Source organism: Dermochelys coriacea, chromosome 25 (assembly GCF_009764565.3).
Source record: "Dermochelys coriacea isolate rDerCor1 chromosome 25, rDerCor1.pri.v4, whole genome shotgun sequence".
NCBI lineage: Eukaryota > Metazoa > Chordata > Testudines > Dermochelyidae > Dermochelys > Dermochelys coriacea.
Window position 1 is genome coordinate 6,156,644 of NC_050092.1, and position 18,909 is coordinate 6,175,552.

General features: G+C 50.0%; 1 protein-coding gene across 3 annotated transcripts in view; it reads right to left on the minus strand.

The window, feature by feature from the left end:
* LINGO3 (leucine rich repeat and Ig domain containing 3) overlaps window positions 1-18,909 on the minus strand; it is a 108,688-nt gene that overhangs the window by 55,406 nt on the left and 34,373 nt on the right. Inside the window, exon 2 of one of the 3 annotated variants that reach the window (XM_038383592.2) lies at window positions 9,339-9,443. The exons of 1 other annotated variant lie outside the window; for it this stretch is intronic. The gene's annotated coding sequence lies outside the window, so the exon portion shown is untranslated. Of the gene's footprint in view, window positions 1-9,334; window positions 9,444-18,909 lie in introns of all 3 variants that reach the window. One more of the 3 variants, XM_043502682.1, reaches the window with a different exon arrangement.

An 18,909-nucleotide genomic window follows, 5' to 3' on the forward strand; every position in this document is an offset into this window, starting at 1 on the left:
TAACAGCTGATCAGCAGACAAGCTTCAAAAGGCTGGGTTTATGCATTGCCGAAGGAGAGGAGGTGGGATTTGGATTCTCCTGCCCCAGATAGTCCCCAGCAAAACCACTTAACGTTTTTTGTTCCTAAAACATTTTTTCTTCATCTGGCCCTTGTTCAATGGGTCTCATATCTCCCCTCTCCAGAGTACAATACAATTTAATACAAATTGTAATACAATACAATTCCGGCCCACAATAATACATAAACCTTTCATTTAATACAGTGGACCCCAAAGAAACTTCAGCTTCATTCAATAAGGTCAATAAGGGTAAGGCAGGAAATTGTCATATCTGTTGCGCTGTCCATGCTGCATCTTTAACACTAGTCCAAATACCACTTGCCTTGCAATAGCTCCTAGAAGCCCCAGTCACGGCTCAGGACCCCACTGGGCTAGGTGCTGCACAAAACACAGAATAAAAAGACGGCCCCTGCCCCAATGACAGTCTATATAGTTTCCGAGTCACATCACCAGCTTTTCTTGATGGTGGAATCGTGGCTTTCAAACTCTTCTTGAAGAACTTCTGATTTCTGTTCCCATTTTTCTGTCTTCATTTTTCCTCCCAATCAATTTGCCCTGCATCATAGACCATTGCCAGATGCACAGCGGTCTGGGGATACAACACAGCCAGCAGCTTTCAGTCTTAACCAAGAGAGACGTTCCTATTACTTAACTTTTAAAGCCCCCTTCCCATCCTCTGGACGCACCACACACACATACACATGCTTCTTAGTAGAGGTGTGTATGTTTGAAGGAGACTGTCTAGCTAAATGGCATCGCTCAGACCTAACTCCAGTTCTGGATCTGATCAGGTGCAACCATCATAAAAGGGAATTCTCTACTGGACAGAGCATTTCACTGAGGATACTAGGGTCCTCCTGCCTCTGAGAGTACCCCAGATTGGGTGGGGAAAGCATGGGGGGGGGAGTTTTTTGGACTCTGTATGGAGCTGGACATCGTCCGAGAACGTGGCTGGGAGAGAAGAGTGAATAGCTTTGAAAGCAAGCTTGCCAGACTCCTGCCTAGTGGGCAGAGGGTGCTGGTGGCCTCTGGGCTGGAATCTCCTGGAGAACAGTGATCCTGGATGGAGGGAGAGTGGAACATCAGAGTTCCAGAGACTTGTTCGGTTCTCTGTGCGTTTCAGCTCCAGTTAGGATCAATCCAGGGCTCAAGGCATTTATTTGAAAACTGTCCACAGTGATTGCATTTAAAGTTTTCTTGCCCTCCTAAGATCCTGGGAGCAGCCAGTGAAGAAAGCGAAATGCCATTACAGGGAAAATACTGCATGACGCTGCCCCACAAACCTTCATCCCCAACAGCCAGCATCCAGTCTGAACCACCACTACTTGGTCATCTCAGTCCCCCAGAGGTGGGGCGAGCTGAGGACATCTTCCCAGATCATCTCTGAGCGGCATGGAGTGTGGATCCCAGCTCAAGGACGATCCGGACAGCCATGGGGAACAAAGCACAGCAGTGTGCAGAAAAGCAGGTGGCCTCAGGGTGTTTGATTCATTTCCAGGCGACTCCAGAGAGGCGAGCATAGAGATCCCAGGCTTTGCAGACGGACCCAGGACTGGCTACTGAATCCTGCCTCAGCGTACAGGGCCAGACTAGGTGACCTTGAGGCCCTTGCAGCCCTGCGTGACTATGATTCTATGAAGAACACAGTATTATATCTGTCAAATGAGACATGAAACAAAGTTTGATCTTCTAAGACTGACACTTTTCACAACATGCAGTTTAGGGTGGTTGTGTTAGACTAGCGGTTCTCAAACTGTGAGATCATGATCCCGTTTTAATGGGTTGCCAGAGCTGGCGTTAGACTTGTTGTGGCTTAAGACCCAAGCCCAACCCCACTGCCCAGGGCCAAACCTGAGGGCTTCAGCCTTGGGTTGTGGGGCTCAGGTTACAGGACCTGCACCTGGGGCTGAAGCCCTTGGGCTTGGGCCCCCCCTGCCCAGCGCTATGGGGGGGGGTCAAGCGGTTTCAGGCTTCAGTCCCCCCTCCTGGGGTTGGGCAGTCATTTTTGTTCTCAGAAGGGGGCCACAGTGCAAAGAAGTTTGAGAAACCCTGGGTTAGACCCATTGTCTTGGTCAATGTAACACTGCGAGGGAGGGCTTTGCGGCACCCAGCCTCACTTTCCCCTTTTCTCGGGGCTCCTTTAACCTTCGCACAGTCTTTCTTGTGGCTAATGCCAACCCTGCCCGGGGCTGGTTTAATAAGAAAAAGTTAAAAAAAAAAAAAGTTCTCAGGGTCCCCAAATAAAGCCCATCCTCACAACACAAAAGGTCTTACACAGCTCTGGGGTCTTCTGCCCCATCCAGAGCTCTTCTGCTTTCCCACTCTGCTCTGCAGGAAGCCACCACTTCAGTCCTTGGTAGCCAAGCTCAGCCCTCTGGCTCCTTGGCCCACACCCTCCTCGCAGTCTCCTGCAGCTCTACCACAACCTCTGCAGAGGCTTCTTCTTTTATAAGGCTCGGGTGCCTTCCCTTAAGCCCAGTTGGGCAACCAGTAATCAGACACAGGTGCCCTGGACCCACCCCCGCTTCCCCTGTTAAAGGGGCCAGTCACGCTGTGACAGTAAAATTTTAATTTGAATAATACACCGTGCTCCCTCAGTTCCCACTACGCCTTCAGCTGGCGACAGCATTATTCTCTACGTCCTGTTGCTGTGTGCAGTTAACCAACAGCTGCGTTTCACCCCAAAGGGGTCTGCATTTCACTAGCAGTTCCAAAATGCTGGACTCAGTGCGAACGATCAGGTAGCCAAGTGCTTTGGGACTCAACTGGCTGAAATAATATTTGACACTTAAATACTGGTCTGTAGAGGAGAAGCTGTTAAAGCTATTGCAACCCTGGAGTGGAGATTCCTCTCAGCTCCTTGGAGAAGCCTCTATTTTTTGCTTGCTTCATACCCTCCAGCCTTGAAGCTCCATCTCAGCCTAGAGGGTTTGTAGCCTCTGCAAGTCTGGGGAGCAAGACACCAGCCCCCGTGCTCAGCTCCTCTGGTCCTGTGTTTGGGGCAGGAACAGACTGGGAGGGAGGGAAAAAGTGTCTTCTAGCCCCCTGTGTTTTCTCTGTGTCCTAATGCAGCCAGAGGCCTTTCCCGCCCCCTTTCCAAGTAACAGCTTCCTTAGGGCAGCCATATTTTTTCTCTGCTTCCCATGATCCCCATGAGAAGTACAGAATAGCTGTAGTACAGTGTGCTCGTACCGTCCCCTTCCTCACACCTTTATACCACCCAAGAGGTGTAAAGGGGCTTCAGTGTGGATGAGACTTAAACCCACTGGGTTTAAGGGTGACTTAAATTCTTGTCTCTTGCATGGTGGCGCAGAATGTAGCCCCAGGCCCAATGGGGCTGGCTCAGTAAGGAGGTCCAGACAAACGTGCCAGGCTCTCCTTGACATGCGATAATGGTTTCGTCCCATCCAAATCTCATACACGCGGAACGCAATCAGTCCCTGCGTTTTACCCTGCTCCATACTGCGAGGGCGAGAGGTCGCTCTGTGAAATTTAGGGCTGGTAAGTTTAGAACATATGAAAGGAAACACTTCTTCACACAGCCTGTGGGATGCACTGCTCAGAGGGGCCAGAGAGTCCAATACTGGGGTTGCATTTCTCAAGGACTGGGGACTTTTAAGAGCAATATTATTGACAGTGAGACATGCTAGGATCAGTAACTTCAAGCTTCAGGGCATCAGCCGGTCAGGAAGGAATTTTCCCTCCCACATGCAGCCTGGCACAATTTGCTAGGGACCTCGTGGGTCATTTCAAAGCGTTAACCATTGAGGGAGGCAGGACACTGGTTTTAAATAAACCACTGGGTTGATCTGGTGTGAGGAGTCCTCTGTTCCTTTAAGACAGACTCTGCATGCACTTTCCTGTTATCAGTAAATCACCGTCACACAGCAGTGCTGGCCCAGAAGCAGCCATGGAATCCCTTGTGACTGAGATGCCTGAAGGACAGCTTAGGCCTATTCAATTTTAAAACACCTAATTACTAAAAAAATATAACCCAGCCACCACCACCAGAAGCAATGACAGACAAGCCAGCAAAAAATTCCCTCCTGACCCTTAAGGGTGGCCAGCTCCTTCCCAGCAGAAATCTGACACAGGGCCTGCTAAATTACTGAAGTCCACAGATGCTTAAAGCTCTTAACGCTCCTCAGCTGGAATCCTGTCCGCTGCCCTTTACCAGTCGCATTTCATTGAGCTGCTCTGACATACATTCCCTCTTCGCCTAAACCTGCGGCCCCGACTTCCGGGCTGTCCACTGTCACGAGAAGCTGGATATGAGTCAGCAGTGTGCCCTTGTTGCCAAGAAGGCCAATGGCATTTTGGGATGTATAAGTAGGGGCATAGCGAGCAGATCGAGGGACGTGATCGTTCCCCTCTATTCGACACTGGTGAGGCCTCATCTGGAGTACTGTGTCCAGTTTTGGGCCCCACACTACAAGAAGGATGTGGATAAATTGGAAAGAGTACAGCGAAGGGCAACAAAAATGATTAGGGGTCTAGAGCACATGACTTATGAGGAGAGGCTGAGGGAGCTGGGATTGTTTAGTCTGCAGAAGAGAAGAATGAGGGGGGATTTGATAGCTGCTTTCAACTACCTGAAAGGGGGTTTCAAAGAGGATGGCTCTAGACTGTTCTCAATGGTAGCAGATGACAGAACGAGGAGTAATGGTCTCAAGTTGCAATGGGGGAGGTTTAGATTGGATATTAGGAAAAACTTTTTCACTAAGAGGGTGGTGAAACACTGGAATGCGTTGCCTAGGGAGGTGGTAGAATCTCCTTCCTTGGAGGTTTTTAAGGTCAGGCTTGACAAAGCCCTGGCTAGGATGATTTAACTGGGACTTGGTCCTGCTTTGAGCAGGGGGTTGGACTAGATGACCTTCTGGGGTCCCTTCCAACCCTGATATTCTATGATTCTATGATTCTATGTCCAGCGACCTCTAATTGGCTCTAAAATGTGTAATAACTGAGCTAAGCCCCTCTCCGCTCCGCCCCTGACTGGGATAAAATCCCTGGCAGGATGTTTCTGAGTAATTAAGATGGCACGAGCCTTGAGGACCCAGACTAAGGCCCTATGTGATTCAAGCACCACGTAGGACAGAAGAAAAGGAGGAGGAAGAGAACCCTGGGGTTTGGATTGGACAGTTCTAGAGGAAAAGATGCAAAATTCTGATCAGGACCCAGGACTGGAGGGTTTCAGAGCAGTGGGGCCATATTTCTTTGAGACCATCCCCCACATGGTCAGATGTTAAGGGCCTTTCGGTCCCTGACCCAGTCACACCTGGATTGCTGGCCCCACCAGTTGGATGGGGCCCTGCCAGGAACAATTTGTATAGTGGGGGTGCTGAGAGCCATTGAACCAAACAGTAAACCCTGTATGTTATGGAAACCACTAACAGCCAGGGGCAGCGTTCCCTCTAATTTTTCCCACCCATGTGTGGAATGAATTTTGTTATGTGCACCAATATGGAGGTGATGTGTCACACATCACCTGCATATTGGTGCACATAACAAAATTCATGTGGTAGGGGTGGGGAGGAGGGGTTCGGAGTGTGGGAGGGGACTCAGGGATGGGCTCTAGCTGGGGATGCGGGCTCTGGGGTGGGGCCGAGGATGAGGGGCTCAGGGCTGGGGCAGGGGTGTGGGCTCTGGCTGGGGGTGCAGGCTCTGGGGTGGGGCCAGGGATGAGGGGTTTTGGGTGCAGGCTGCCCCAGCGCTACATCGAGGAGAGAGAACTCCTCCCAGCCCTCCCTCCCCGCAGCAGCAACTGGGCTCGGGGGGAGGGGCGCCTCTCCCTGCCCCAGCAAGTCCAGGCCGGGGATGGGTTGGGGCTGCAGGAGGGGTGCGTCTCCCCCCAGCTGCAGGAGGTCTGGGCTGGGTTGGGGCCGTGGGAGGGGCACGTCTCCCCCGGCCGCAGCAGATCTGTAGCTGGGCTGGGTTGGGGCTGGGGGACAGGCATCTCTCCCCACCGCAGCCCTGAGTGCCTGCACGGCCCTTAATAGGCTGCTGCACGGCTGCCCAGCTTAGAGGGCACTTAGGCCAGGGTGTGGCAGCACCCCCAGCACGCCTAGTTCCAGCACCTCTGGGCCCTGCATTCGATCTGTGGCACGGTGAAAAGACACGGATTGACAAAGCGACTGACCCATTGCACCAAATTTGGGAACTCCATTGACAACGAGGCAGGTCCCTGCAGAACTGTGTAGTGCAGGAGCCAGCCCCAGGATGGGAACCCTTTTCAAAGGGGAGAGACACTCTGTAGCCAGCGGCAGCAGATTTATCACAGAGCTCACACGTGGTTGGCGCCTCTCCCATGGATGGGCTTTGCTCATTCCCAACATTATTAGGCGGGTGCCCCAGCTTCCAGCAATTCAATCCAGCCCTGGCATTATCACAAAGCTCAGAGCCTACTTTGCAGAAAGCAGATTTACTTGGCCTCATGCACTTCACATGCTCTCCAATTTTCTCCTAATGCACACGCCTCTTCTCCCGCCTTGCATGTACTACACAGGCAGCTCCAGCAACCTCTGTGATCAGAGGAGCTGCTGGAAAAGATTCCAGCTGCCTGACGGGGACCTCCGCATGGCTACTGCGAACCTATGGGACTTCCACTGCAATGACGATCATAGCATGGCATAGTCCCCTAGCAGCCATAGATCTACCACATGCAGGACACATATCATTCTTGGTCTTCCCAGGCAACTCCCATTGATCACAGGGGACACGTGCTGTGAAATATGACAACATCTACAGACACTGGCAGGGTTCAAACCCCATGGAGGCAGGGAAAGTGGAGGGGGGAGACTTGGGGAAGTCCAAATTTGGGCTGCATAATACCTCTTTCTTATCCAGCACTTTACAAAGGAGATGTGTACCATTATCCCTGTTTACACATGGGGAAACTGAAGCACAGAGAGGTGACTTGCCAAAGGTCACCCACCAGACCAGTAGTAAAGCTGGGACTAGAATCCAGGTCACCCAAGTCCAAGACCAATGCTCCGTCTACTAGGGAATACTTCCACCCACTAGATCTCAGAAGATAGCTGGTTCCTGGACTGCTCTGCAGTGGGTACACTGGATTTTCTATTAGTCCATTGATAAGAATCATGCCCAGACAGTGAGGTCTACTTGACTATGGAAGAGTCTCCCTAGGGAAAGGGTGTAACCCCATTGCTCGAGACATTTAAACCCAGTCTGGGCAAAGCCCTAGAAAATATTCCACATGAAAGAACTTTGCACTGGCCCCACTTACTCCTAACTGAGAGGTTTCTAGAATCCTAGGACAGTGCTGGGACTTAGGTTTCCTCTCAGCACGAATAGAGACTGCACGGATTTCTGAGATGGGAAGCAGGGTTTGCCACGCCCAGCGGCTTGCCTGGAGGATGGATGCTTTTGCGTTCCCACATCGGAACAGAGGCCACCAAGCAATATTGCCCCAGCCCAGCATAATGACGGGTGCAAGCTCGGGGGTGAAGATCTTGAAAAGCCACCTGGCAAGAAGCAGCCACATGATATTGAAACTGGGACAGACTCAGACAAGATGGGTGAAAATCCTCTCTGTGTAGCTGGACATTAATACCACGCTCAGCATCCCCAGGGCATCTAAGCACCCAGCTACATTCCTTCAGGTGGGGCCGAGCGTCCCATTCACACTAGATGCCCTGAGACCCATGCTACCAACACCTTCCTGAACGGGTTCCATCACCCAACGACCCTGGCAATTGGCCTGCTGAGACCTGGAGAGTCATTATTTTGTTATTCCAAACAATAAAGGAAACGAACAACCTGCTCCCGCAAGGCAGTGGAAGCAGCTCCGTCAGCTCCAGCTCCCCCACGCCTAAGGGGGCCGGGGCTGGCTTCTATCTGGATTGATGTTCCATCAAAGCGTTAGGAAGTTGGACTTGGAGGCCTGCATGCACTGCCTGATAGATCATCATTTCAGCTCTGCTGTGGACAGAGCTCGGCGGCTCTCCAGCTTGAGCCCAGAAGAGGCACAGTTCCGGGTTGTCGCGAGAATGAAGGATCTCACAGGTCCCAAGGTTTCTTTAAAGAGACACTGTTAAGGTGGGGAGGCCAAGAGTGGGGGAGAGAGGCTTGCTTTATAGATGGATTTTTAACGCGTGCCAGATGACCGCTCTGGAGAATTCAATCTGGAACATAGGTATCTGAGCCAGGAAGTCCTGAGTCCTAACTGTAATCCTGCCATCCTCTATGGCCTTGGGCAAGTCTCTTAACTCCCCACTTCAGTTTCCTTATTTGGAAACTGGGGCTGATGCGGCTCCATCTCTATGGCACAAAGGTGGCCGCATCCACACAGCAGTGTGTAGTTACACGTGTCAGCAAAAGGCTTTGGTGGGAGGAGGCAGAGCCCCGCTGCCAGAGTCTTTCCTCACTGCCTTCCCCTTGCCAGAGGCTTTCCCCACAACCGGAGCCTTTCCCTGGGGCGTGGAAAGGCTCCACAGCAGAGACCTGCTGGATAGCTGCGGCAGGGAACGGCTCTAGCCGCCAGGAGGCAGTGGGGCACCACGCCGCTAAAAAGAGCAGTATAGGGGGAGGTGCTGGTTGGGCTGCAGAGAGCTGTGTAGGATGGACACACACACACACACACACACACCCCCCACACACCCACCCACCCACCCACAGGCTTCCCGTGTCATTCGTCTGAGCCGTGCCTCACCATCTACACTGCCATTTCTCCCAGTTCTCGGGGGGGGGGGGGGGGAAGCAGTGGATGTACTCCACATGCTGGTGTACGGAGTGTAGAGTGTAGACGTACCTTTAGTAGGCACAAGGGGAGTTGACTGGTGTGAGAAGAATTAGCTTGTCTTTGGCAAGCTCTTTCCATCGTGGAAAGCAATAATTAGTATGTTTCACGTTGCCAGACAGGAGCTAAGGTGCAGCAGTATGATCCCCTTTGCCACCTGGGGAAACTGAGGCACAGATCTTAATGGACTTGTCTGAGGTCATAGAAGGAGCCAGGGTCAGGACCATGATTAGAAACCAGTTATGTGCTTAAACTAGCAGACCAGACCCTCAGCATCAACCTCTGTCCAGCCACAGACCAGGTCCATCCAACCAATTCCCGAGCTCTCCACGGCTCTGTAATCTACAAGAAGCCTAGGAGATCATTAATTTCACATGACCCAAGCGTCGGGTTGTTGCTGAGCTCTGCAATCCGACGAGTCCATGAGGAGAGCCAATGGAACCACACGAGCAGTCACTCTCCCGTCATGGGGAGGGTCAGGGAAACGCAGCCCAAAGGCCATGCAAACCTGCCACTCACTCACTGTTCTGCAGCTCTGAGTCCACACCAACATCTGGGTCCGTTGGGGGCACGTGGGGGCTGGGAACTTTACATGGCAAATGTTTCTGCACGGCAGGTCAGGGATCCTCTGGAGAAAGCAAGAGACAAAATAAATAAAACCTCAGTCAACACAGCCTCCAAAGGTGGGGGTTCTGAACAGACTTCATCACGCACCAAGGTCACTGCGTATCCCAGTGGAAAGGTAGTCTCCCCTTGAGGTGCAATAAGGTTCTGGATCTGACCCAGGCCCTCTCAGATCTGCCCATCATGGGCACACTAACAACAATCCTGTTTCCAGAGCATTTTTTACCTTGAAGATCCACTGGAAACGGAAGGGTCACTGGGCCCTGCACTGAAAGGCTGCCAGCTCTGGGTGGAATGCACCAGCTGCTTCGCAGCACACAGAGAATTAAGGATGGGAAGCGAAGACAAAGAGGACGTCCACTGAGGCTGCGAGGCAGAAGTGTAGGGAGGCAGGATGCACTTGCCCACATTGGGGTTTTGGCCTGGGTGCTGGGGCTAGAACCCCTGCTCCAGCCACAAATGTTGAATGACATCTAGCCAGGACCTCATTTTCCATTGCATCTGAAGGATGGCGCTGCTTACCAGCAGGGCCGGCCTTAGTCCAAATGGTGCCCCAGGTGTCCTCCCCATTTGTAAAACTTTTGAATACCTGCCCTTGGCGTAGTAGGATTTTATGTTTGTATTTTGCATAATTTAGAATAAAAAATAAAGAATAAAATAATAATGTAGCATGTATTAAATGTACTGATGGATGATTTAACCATATCCTGCCAGCCACCCTTTTTGAATAGCAGAAAGGAATGGCCTAATATGCCATTGGCAGAAGGGCAACAGCCAGAACTCCTTTGCGTCTGGACTAATTTCAAGGCAATAACAGACCATTGAGGGTCACCACTTTGTTGTAGGTTTAGCATTTTAAAATAAGTAAAAGAATGCCATGATTGGGGTTTTTTTGCATTGCAACTTGATGTTCCTGTTCAAAATGTTCTGTGTAAATTAATTCTGTTTTGTGTGTGAATGAGGAATGTGTGTGTTAAAAGAGAAGTATAAAGGCCAGGGCTGAACCAGATGGTCTAGGGAGGAACCGGAGACAGACGCAAGGGTGCCCGGAGGCTGCAACACGCCCCTATTGTAATGTCAAAGAAAAGCAGATTGACGACTCTAAAAATAAGACAGGCACCTATCAATGGGGACAAAATAGCTGTAATCAAAATCAGCATGAAAGAACTCCCTAAAACACTTAATTAAAAAAAACAAAATAAAAAATAAGAAAAACTATTTAAATAAAACGAACACTCATCAAACAACAATTGATTTCAGTATGACCGTGCAAAACTCATTGGTCCCAATGAAGGAAAATCACTATATAAACAGGGTGCCTTGCCATGAAACTTTGGGTTCGTCCTGTCAAAACTTCCCCTGAGCATCATGTCAGGACCGACGGAACCCGGCTCCTCCTTACCTGTGATCAACCTACCTGGCCACTAGATTGATCCAGACTCTGGATGGTAACTATAACATCAACTGGCAGGACAGTGCGTGCGTGTGTGTGATTGAATGCATATGCTAATTGTTGTATCTTCAATAAACATGGCGTATTGCCTTTGCTCCTAAAAAGATCCCAGGGACTTCTTAAAAGCATAACACCCTGGCACCCTGAGCCCTGCACCCGCCCCAAGTCTGGCACTCCAGGAAGTCGCCTGGGTTACCTGCCCACAAATCTGGCTCTGCTTATCAGCACCTCGCTAGTTCAACGCTGGCTCGGAAGGAAAAGCACTTCCTACCCAATCAAGCCCCCCAGTTCCTGAAGCCCACCTCCTGCAACTTCCATCCAGGTTCTGATCCAGCCTAAATGTGCTGAGATTGCAAGATCAGACTAACTCACTTGGATCGCAGTGGCCCTGTCTGGCGTAGAAGTGATGCATCTACATTGCATATTGCCACTCCAGGCCTGCACGCTAAGAAGCCCCTTCATGCAACATGCATTGGTATGGCTTTACTCGAGTATTTATTAATTCACTGGATTCATCTCAAACTCACTTTGTGCCTAAACAAAAGGTCTCATTTATTGTAAATATCTCCCTTCTTTGGATGGGGAGCCCAGCTAGAATCAATTTATGTATTATAAATGGTCCCAATCCTAGACTATCTCTCTGAGCTTTCACACAGCTGTTTTATTCAGGCTCTGAATGAAAAACAGTGACCTCTTGCTTTGGAGTGTGTGGCCGGGGAGCCACACACCCCTCCCATCTCCAAGCCCTCTCTCCTACTGGTCCCTCCTCTCAGATCTGCAGCACGTTGCTGCGAGGAGCATCAAAGGAGGACAGAAATGTAAAAGGTGGATAAAAAGATCGCCTATGGGATTGAGAACACCCTGATAACAGAAGCCCTAACTGCAGTTTAATAAATCCTAGCCTCCTCTTTCGCAGATCTAGATCCAACAGGGGATTCGTAGCTGAATGAGAGAGAGGCTGAAACCGAGATCTGAAGATACAGTCTATAACCAGCTGTATGTGTTTTCTTTTTCTACAAGTGATTTTAGTACTGAGGAAAGGTGCCAGACTAGCAGCCCTGCTGAGAGAAGGCTGGTTCATCCTGAGGACACTGACAGGTCACATTGGCGGTGATCTTGTGGGGTTTTCACCTTCCTTTGCAGCATAGAGTGAAGGTCGCTTGCCAGGATCATCTGGACACATCTCACTTCATCAATTCCCAGCAACTGGTGCACCGTGCTCCCTCCTATTCTTTGCCTGTGGCACTCAGAAGTTTAGTCTCCTGAGGGCTGTAATCCTTTGGTCTAATTCTGGTTGTTGGGCTAGTGGCCGGCTAGCTGGTTGGGATTGGTGGCCTGGGATATACAGGAGGTCAGACGAGATGATCTGCTGGTGCATTCGGTCCTTAAACTCTACGGTAATGTGGGCATATGACAGCACATGGCAGGCAGGACAAACTTCCCATCTCCATCTCCTCACCCATGTGCCTCGACACACAGCTGGAGAGCCCACGGGTAAGGAAAGGAGTTCACTTTCCGTGGCCCATTCAATCCTTGTGCCACCAAACTCTGCCAGCTGCAATGCGGGCTCGCAACACCCCGGAGATCCACTGGGTTTCTTGGTCACACTCCTGACTGCCCTCTGTGGAGCTGGGGCTGGGAAGAGGTCTACCAGGCCACTACAGACCTTGCCTTCCTCTGCCCAGCAGAACTGGCTCTGTTCTGCTGCCGTTAGCCTCTTCAGAACATCAGAACGGCCACAATGGGTCAGACCAAAGGTCCATCTAGCCCAGTGTCCTGTCTGCCGACAGTGGCCAATGTCCAGTGCCCCAGAGGGAATTAACAGAACAGGGAATCATCAGTGATCCATCCCCTGTCCCACATCCCCAGATCCTGGCAAACAGAGGGTAGGGACACCATCCTTGCCCATCCTGCCTAATCGCCATTGATGGCCTGTACTTTGGCTGAAGGATTGAGCCCATTTTATTAGACTATGAATGAGGGCCATGGCGCTAACAAGCCCCGACTTCTGCAATTACCTGGGACTCCTGCATGGCTGGGGAGATCTGCTAGGCACTCAGATTCCGCCTTCAGCACGGGGTATTTTAAAGCAGCCTATTCCCACAGCCTGCCTGCGTTTCACATATCAGCTACCCACCTGAAAACTGTCTCTCTAATGCCTCACTCAACCGCCTTCTCCTGGAACAATGAGCCGGAGGTGGCAAGCTTTACCTACCCCGTAATCAGCGCTGCGGCAAGCTGCATTAAACTCCCAGAATCGTGACTGCTGACTTCTCCCCTTCGTGGGCTGCACTTCCCAATGCACCCTGGGAACTACTTGCTCCCCAGTTTCCCATTGGCTGGCTTTTTTAAAATGTGGGCTTCTGGTGACTGGGGAGGAAAATAGCAGGGAAGAGGAGGCAGGAGGGGGAAATAATCAAAGAGCTTTTTGTCAAAGGCAAAGGGACGTGAGCTGAAGTGTGTCAGCTTCCACCCAAGCTAGTAAACGCCAGGCCCATCCCTATTATTGCCTGGTCTTGTCAGCGCTACCAAGCTCTGCAAAAACAGAGTTAACGTTCATTACTTGCTAAGCGCCAATGTGCACAGCACTCTACGAGATACCAATAAAGCCAAGCCCTGCCCTAGTTCTGACACCATGGACTCCAAGAGGCCCCTCGGGGAAGTGTTCTGCTCCTGAAGTGATGGGAGCTATATAAATACACCGACAGACAGAGCACATCCATGCTTTCTACTATTCCCATGTGCGCTGGCTTGACCCCCACAATATTGCCCTCGACTTGGTTTTAATTCAGTAGGATGGCGATGCACGAGAGATTAAATTCTCCACTGGAGTTTGCTTCGCTGACGTCAGTGGGGCGGATGCACGTGCTTAAAGTTAAGTGCTTTGCTGAACTGGGACCCCCCTCCTCTACCACAAATGCTGCTGTGCAAAGTTTCTGTGTGGCAAACTCACTTGGAGATTAGCTGGGGGAAAAAGAAGCGTCATTTAAAATTCTCCACACTGGACAGCATTGGCAGGTCAATCTTTCTGGTGCGGCTGACTTGTCAAGTTCATCTTTCCTAAGAGGGGGGAGCAGCACTGGGAATTGGGCATTGGAACCCCATCACCATGGGCCTCTCTCCACTCTCGGTGCCTCAAATTGTCTATGGCAGGGAATAGGAGGCCTAGATTAGAATCTTCACCCATGTTCAAGGTGCAGTTATTTTAAAAACCTATGGAAATTCTCAGACAAAAAACTTTGTTAACCTCAAATTCTAGATGTTAAGTGACATTAAAAATACAAGCCAAGAATGTTATCATTAAGGATGCCTAAATATTAAAATAATAGAATCATAGAAGATTAGAGTTGGAAGAGACCGCAGGAGGTCATCTAGTCCAACCCCCTACTCAAAGCAGGACCAACCCCAACTAAATCATCCCAGCCAGGGCTTTGTCAAGCCGGGCCTTAAAAACCTGTAAGGTGGAATCTCCATCCACCTCCCTAGGTAAAATGTGGGGAGATTATTAGTTAAAGTCACTCAAAAAGATCCCAGTCCCTTAAAGTTCATAAATTCTCTTTAAAAACAAACAAAAAAACATAAAAAAATGGTCCATTAGACATTCCCCAACCAACCTTAACTTTGATGCTGCTGCCTTCATGCTCTGTTTTTGTGTGACACAGTCGATGAATGATTTGTCTAACAACTACGATATGATGCCAAGTGACAGGATTTTTATAAGGAGAATGAATCAAAAATAGTTGGCAATTTGAGGAACTGTACGTTTTGCAGCATAGGTGTGAGACTATACATTTCAGTTACATACCATTGATACAAAACAACGTGGCTTCTGTACTGTCTAAAGAATGGGATAATTGAGATATGCATTTGATTGGAATGCGTCTGTGGGATCCACCTCACAGCCCATTGTTTAAGTGTTTCACGGCACAACAGTTAGAACCCCAACATATGTGACTATAACTGCTGAGAGTATTCTGAGGCTTTTCAACCTAAAAAGTAAGTAAAACTGGAAATGAGAAGTATAGTTTTTTGATAGCTCAGGTCAGAGTTAAAGTTGCTTTGGGAATGTCTAATGCAAACATTAATGTGCCACATTAGCAAACTCAACACCTGTGTATTTTACGCTTCGCCCCCCAAAATCACATCTGAACAAAACCCATGGAATGCTCAACGCACAGTCAATTCCTGCTGCTCACTACCCCTCTTCCTGCATTTGTATGTTTTCTACCTAGATTGTAAATTCCCTGGGGGCAGTGACCTCGCCTTCAGACCCTTTCGCAGAGCCTAGCACACAGTTAGCAGTAGGATAACGCCACAATTACATTTTTACAATAACATCTGAATTTAAGTGCATTAAACTCTCCATATCCATTACTTTGACTGATCATTTCCATACATTTAAATGATTAGGGTCTCAACTGTAATGTTCTTGGTAGGTATTTTTGGTAACTCATGTCTCCTAGCAACCTTAAACTTCAAGTTGACTAAGTTTGTTGTCTGGAAACCTATTATAATTTCATTTGCCTTTGAAATGGGACCCAGAAGCACTTTAATACATGGATTGAAAGAGTCACCTGTGGTTTCACATATTGATCCTTCAGCTCTGTTGCTGAACTGTTATTTATTAGCTAGATTCCAGTCTTAGAATCATAGAAGATTAGGGTTGGAAGAGACCTCAGGAGGTCATCTAGTCTAATCCCCTGCTCAAAGCAGGACCGACCCCAACTATATCATCCCAGCCAGGGCTTTGTCAAGCCTGACCTTAAAAACCTCTAAGGATGGCGATTCCACCACGTCTCTAGGGAACCCATTCCAGGGCTTCACCACCCTCCTAGTGAAATAGTGTTTCCTAATATCCAACCTAGCCCTCCCGCACTGCAACTTGAGACCATTGCTCCTTGTTCTGTCATCTGCCACCCCTGAGAAGAGCTGAGCTCCCTCCTCTTTGGAACACCCCCAGTTCCCTCAGCGTCTCCTCATACGACATGTGCCCCAGCCCCCTAATAATTTTTGTTGCCTTCCGCCTGACTCTCCAATTTGTCCACATCCCGTCTGTAGTGGGGGGACCAAAACTGGACACAATACTACGGGTGTGGCCTCACCAGTGCTGAATAGAGGGGAATAATCACTTCCCTTTATCTGCTGGCAATGCTCCTACTAATACAGTCCAATATGCCGTTGGCCTTCTTGGCAACAAGGGCACACTGCTGACTCGTATCCAGCTTCATATCTTAGGCCAGGTCTACACTACAAACTTACATTGGTATAACTACGTCGCTCAGGGGTGTGAAAAATCCACACCCCTGAGCAATGTTGTTATATTGACCTAGTCCCCAGGGCAGACAGCGCTGTGTCGATGGGAGGGCTTCTCCTGTTGACATAGTTACTGCCTCTCCTGGAGGTGGATTAGTGTCTTCACTGAGGTACTACAGTGGTGCTTCTACACCAGTACAGCTGCATCATTTGACGTGTAGACCTGCCCATAGGTACTTATTGAGAGAGGTAGGGTGATTTCCTGCAATATCCTCACTAAACCCAATTGTATTAAGTTTATGTATTATTGTGGGTCAGGATTGTATGTACCTCTCTGGGGGGAGATGTGATGTGAGGTCTGTGTGTTCAAAGGACTGTACTGAAAACATGCCAGACAGGATAAGAAGTGTGAAGTGCATTTCTTTGGAAATACCCAGGGGGCAGTGAATGTATTATCCCCCACCTCTGGTTATGCAGAAACCCAGCCTTTGGAAGCTAGGCCCTGAGGAGTGGGTCATTGTTTGCTGGTGAACTGTTCCTGAAGACAAGATCAAAAGCCCAAGATGTATAAAGAAACAGCTGAACTGCTCATCCTGGGTTCTGGTGCTGAATCTGAGACGGTTTTGAAGTTTTAACCACAAGGAAACCTGGTTGTCAGTCCTTCAAAACCCACATCTACCAGAGCCCAAGGTTGGAGTCGGGGTGACCTCTGGGAAGCTTTTTAGCATGGATGTACGTTCTCTGATTGTTTTTAATGGGTGCTCTCTGTAATGCTTTCACCTTAAGAAAAAACGTGCTTGCTTAGGAAGAGCTGGGTGGTATCTTGTAACTGTGGGTAGTTCATAACCTCTGGGGAGAAAGCAAAGCGCAGATGCTAGCCTGTTGAGACCTCACAGCTGGCTGGGAACATTACAGCACAGGCAGGGAACTGTGCAGCCTGGAAAAACCCTAGTCAGGAAGGGAAGAGACGTGGTTCTCTGCCCAAGAGACAGGACAGCTGAGGAGGCTAAAATGGGTGCCTATGGTGGATCACGAGTGGGTATCACAGATACAGTTGACCTGAACTCTTACCTTTGTATCTCCCCCTTACTGTAACATCAGAGATCCCTGCAATCTTTAATGCACTCCAGCGAGGCAAGGCAGGGCTTTTATCCCCAATGTACAGATGGGGAACTGAGGCCCAAAAGGACGAAAGTAGGACTTTTAGCCCAGTGGTTAGAACACCTGCCTGAGGTGACGGCTGCACTGTGGAGAAATACTTAAATAGTGTGTGTGTGGGGGGGATTACTCTGCGGTCTGGTGGTTAGGGAGGAGGTGGGAGACCCCGGGTCCAGTCCTCTTGCTCCAAATTACTCTTCCATTATTTATCCACAGTGCAACAGCTTCAACAGGAGAGACGCAGGGAGCCCCACTTCATAGAATACCAGGGTGGAAGGGACCTCAGGAGGTCATCTAGTCCAACCCCCTGCTCAAAGCAAGACCAACCCCAACTAAGTTATCCCAGCCAGGGCTTTGTGGAGCCTGGCTTTAAAAACCTCAAAGGAAGGAGATTCCACCACCTCCCTAGGTAACCCATTCCAGTGCTTCACCACCCTCCTAGTGAAAAAGTTTTTCCTAATATCCAACCTAAACCTCCCCCACTGCAACTTGAGACCATTGTTCCTTGTTCCGGCATCTGCTACTACTGAGAACAGTCTAGATCCATCCTCTTTGGAACCCCCTTTCAGGTAGTTGAAAGCAGCTATCAAATCCCCCCCTCATTCTTCTCTTCTGCAGACTAAACAATCCCAGTTCCCTCAGCCTCTCCTCATAAGTCACGTGTTCCAGTCCCCCTAATCATTTTTGTTGCCCTCCACTGGACGCTTTCCAATTTTTCCACATCCTTCTTGTAGTGTGGGGCCCAAAACTGGACACAGTACTCCAGATGAGGCCTCCCCAGTGCCGAATAATCACTTCCCTCGATCTGCTGGCAATGCCCCTACTTATACAGCCCAAAATGCCGTTTGCCTTCTTGGCAACAAGGGCACACTGTTGACTCATATTCTGCTTCTCGTCCACTGTAACCCCTAGGGTCCTTTTCTGAAGAACTGCTGCCGAGCCATTCAGTCCCTAGTCTGTAGCGGTGCATGGGATTCTTCCGTCCTAAGTGCAAGACTCTGCACTTGTCCTTGTTGAACCTCATCAGGATTTCTTTTGGCCCAATCCTCTAATTTGTCTAGGTCCCTCTGTATCCTACCCCTACCCTCCAGGGTATCTCTCTCTCTTCCCAGTTTAGTGTCATCTGCAAACTTGCTGAGGGTGCAGTCAGGGCCAGCTCTAGGTTTTTTGCCACCACAAACAAAAAATTTGCCACCTCAAGCTGAGGTGGAGTTGCGGCTTGTAGGTGGTGCTGGAAGTGGAGGGAGTGATGTCACCTTCTCCCAGCACCTGCAGGGGCTTTCCTCCCTCCCCCGCCTGGCCGCGAGAGATGCCCCGATATAAGGGGTGGCACAAGGCAGCACAGCAGTTGGTGCGCAGATGAGACGGCACAGGCCCGGCTCCCCGGCAGGATTCGCCCTCTCCTCCCCAGGTAGCGGCTGGGTCCTGGCAGCTCAGCATCCTGGGGCTGGGGCTTCCTGCGGCTGGGGGCGCGGCACCCTCGCCCCCTCTAAGTGGCGCAGTTCCAAGAGCGCCACTGCCCCGAAAGGAAAGGAGGGCTGGAATGCCACCCCTGGAAATGTGCCACCCCAAGCACGTGCTTGCTTTGCTGGTGCCTAGAGCCAGC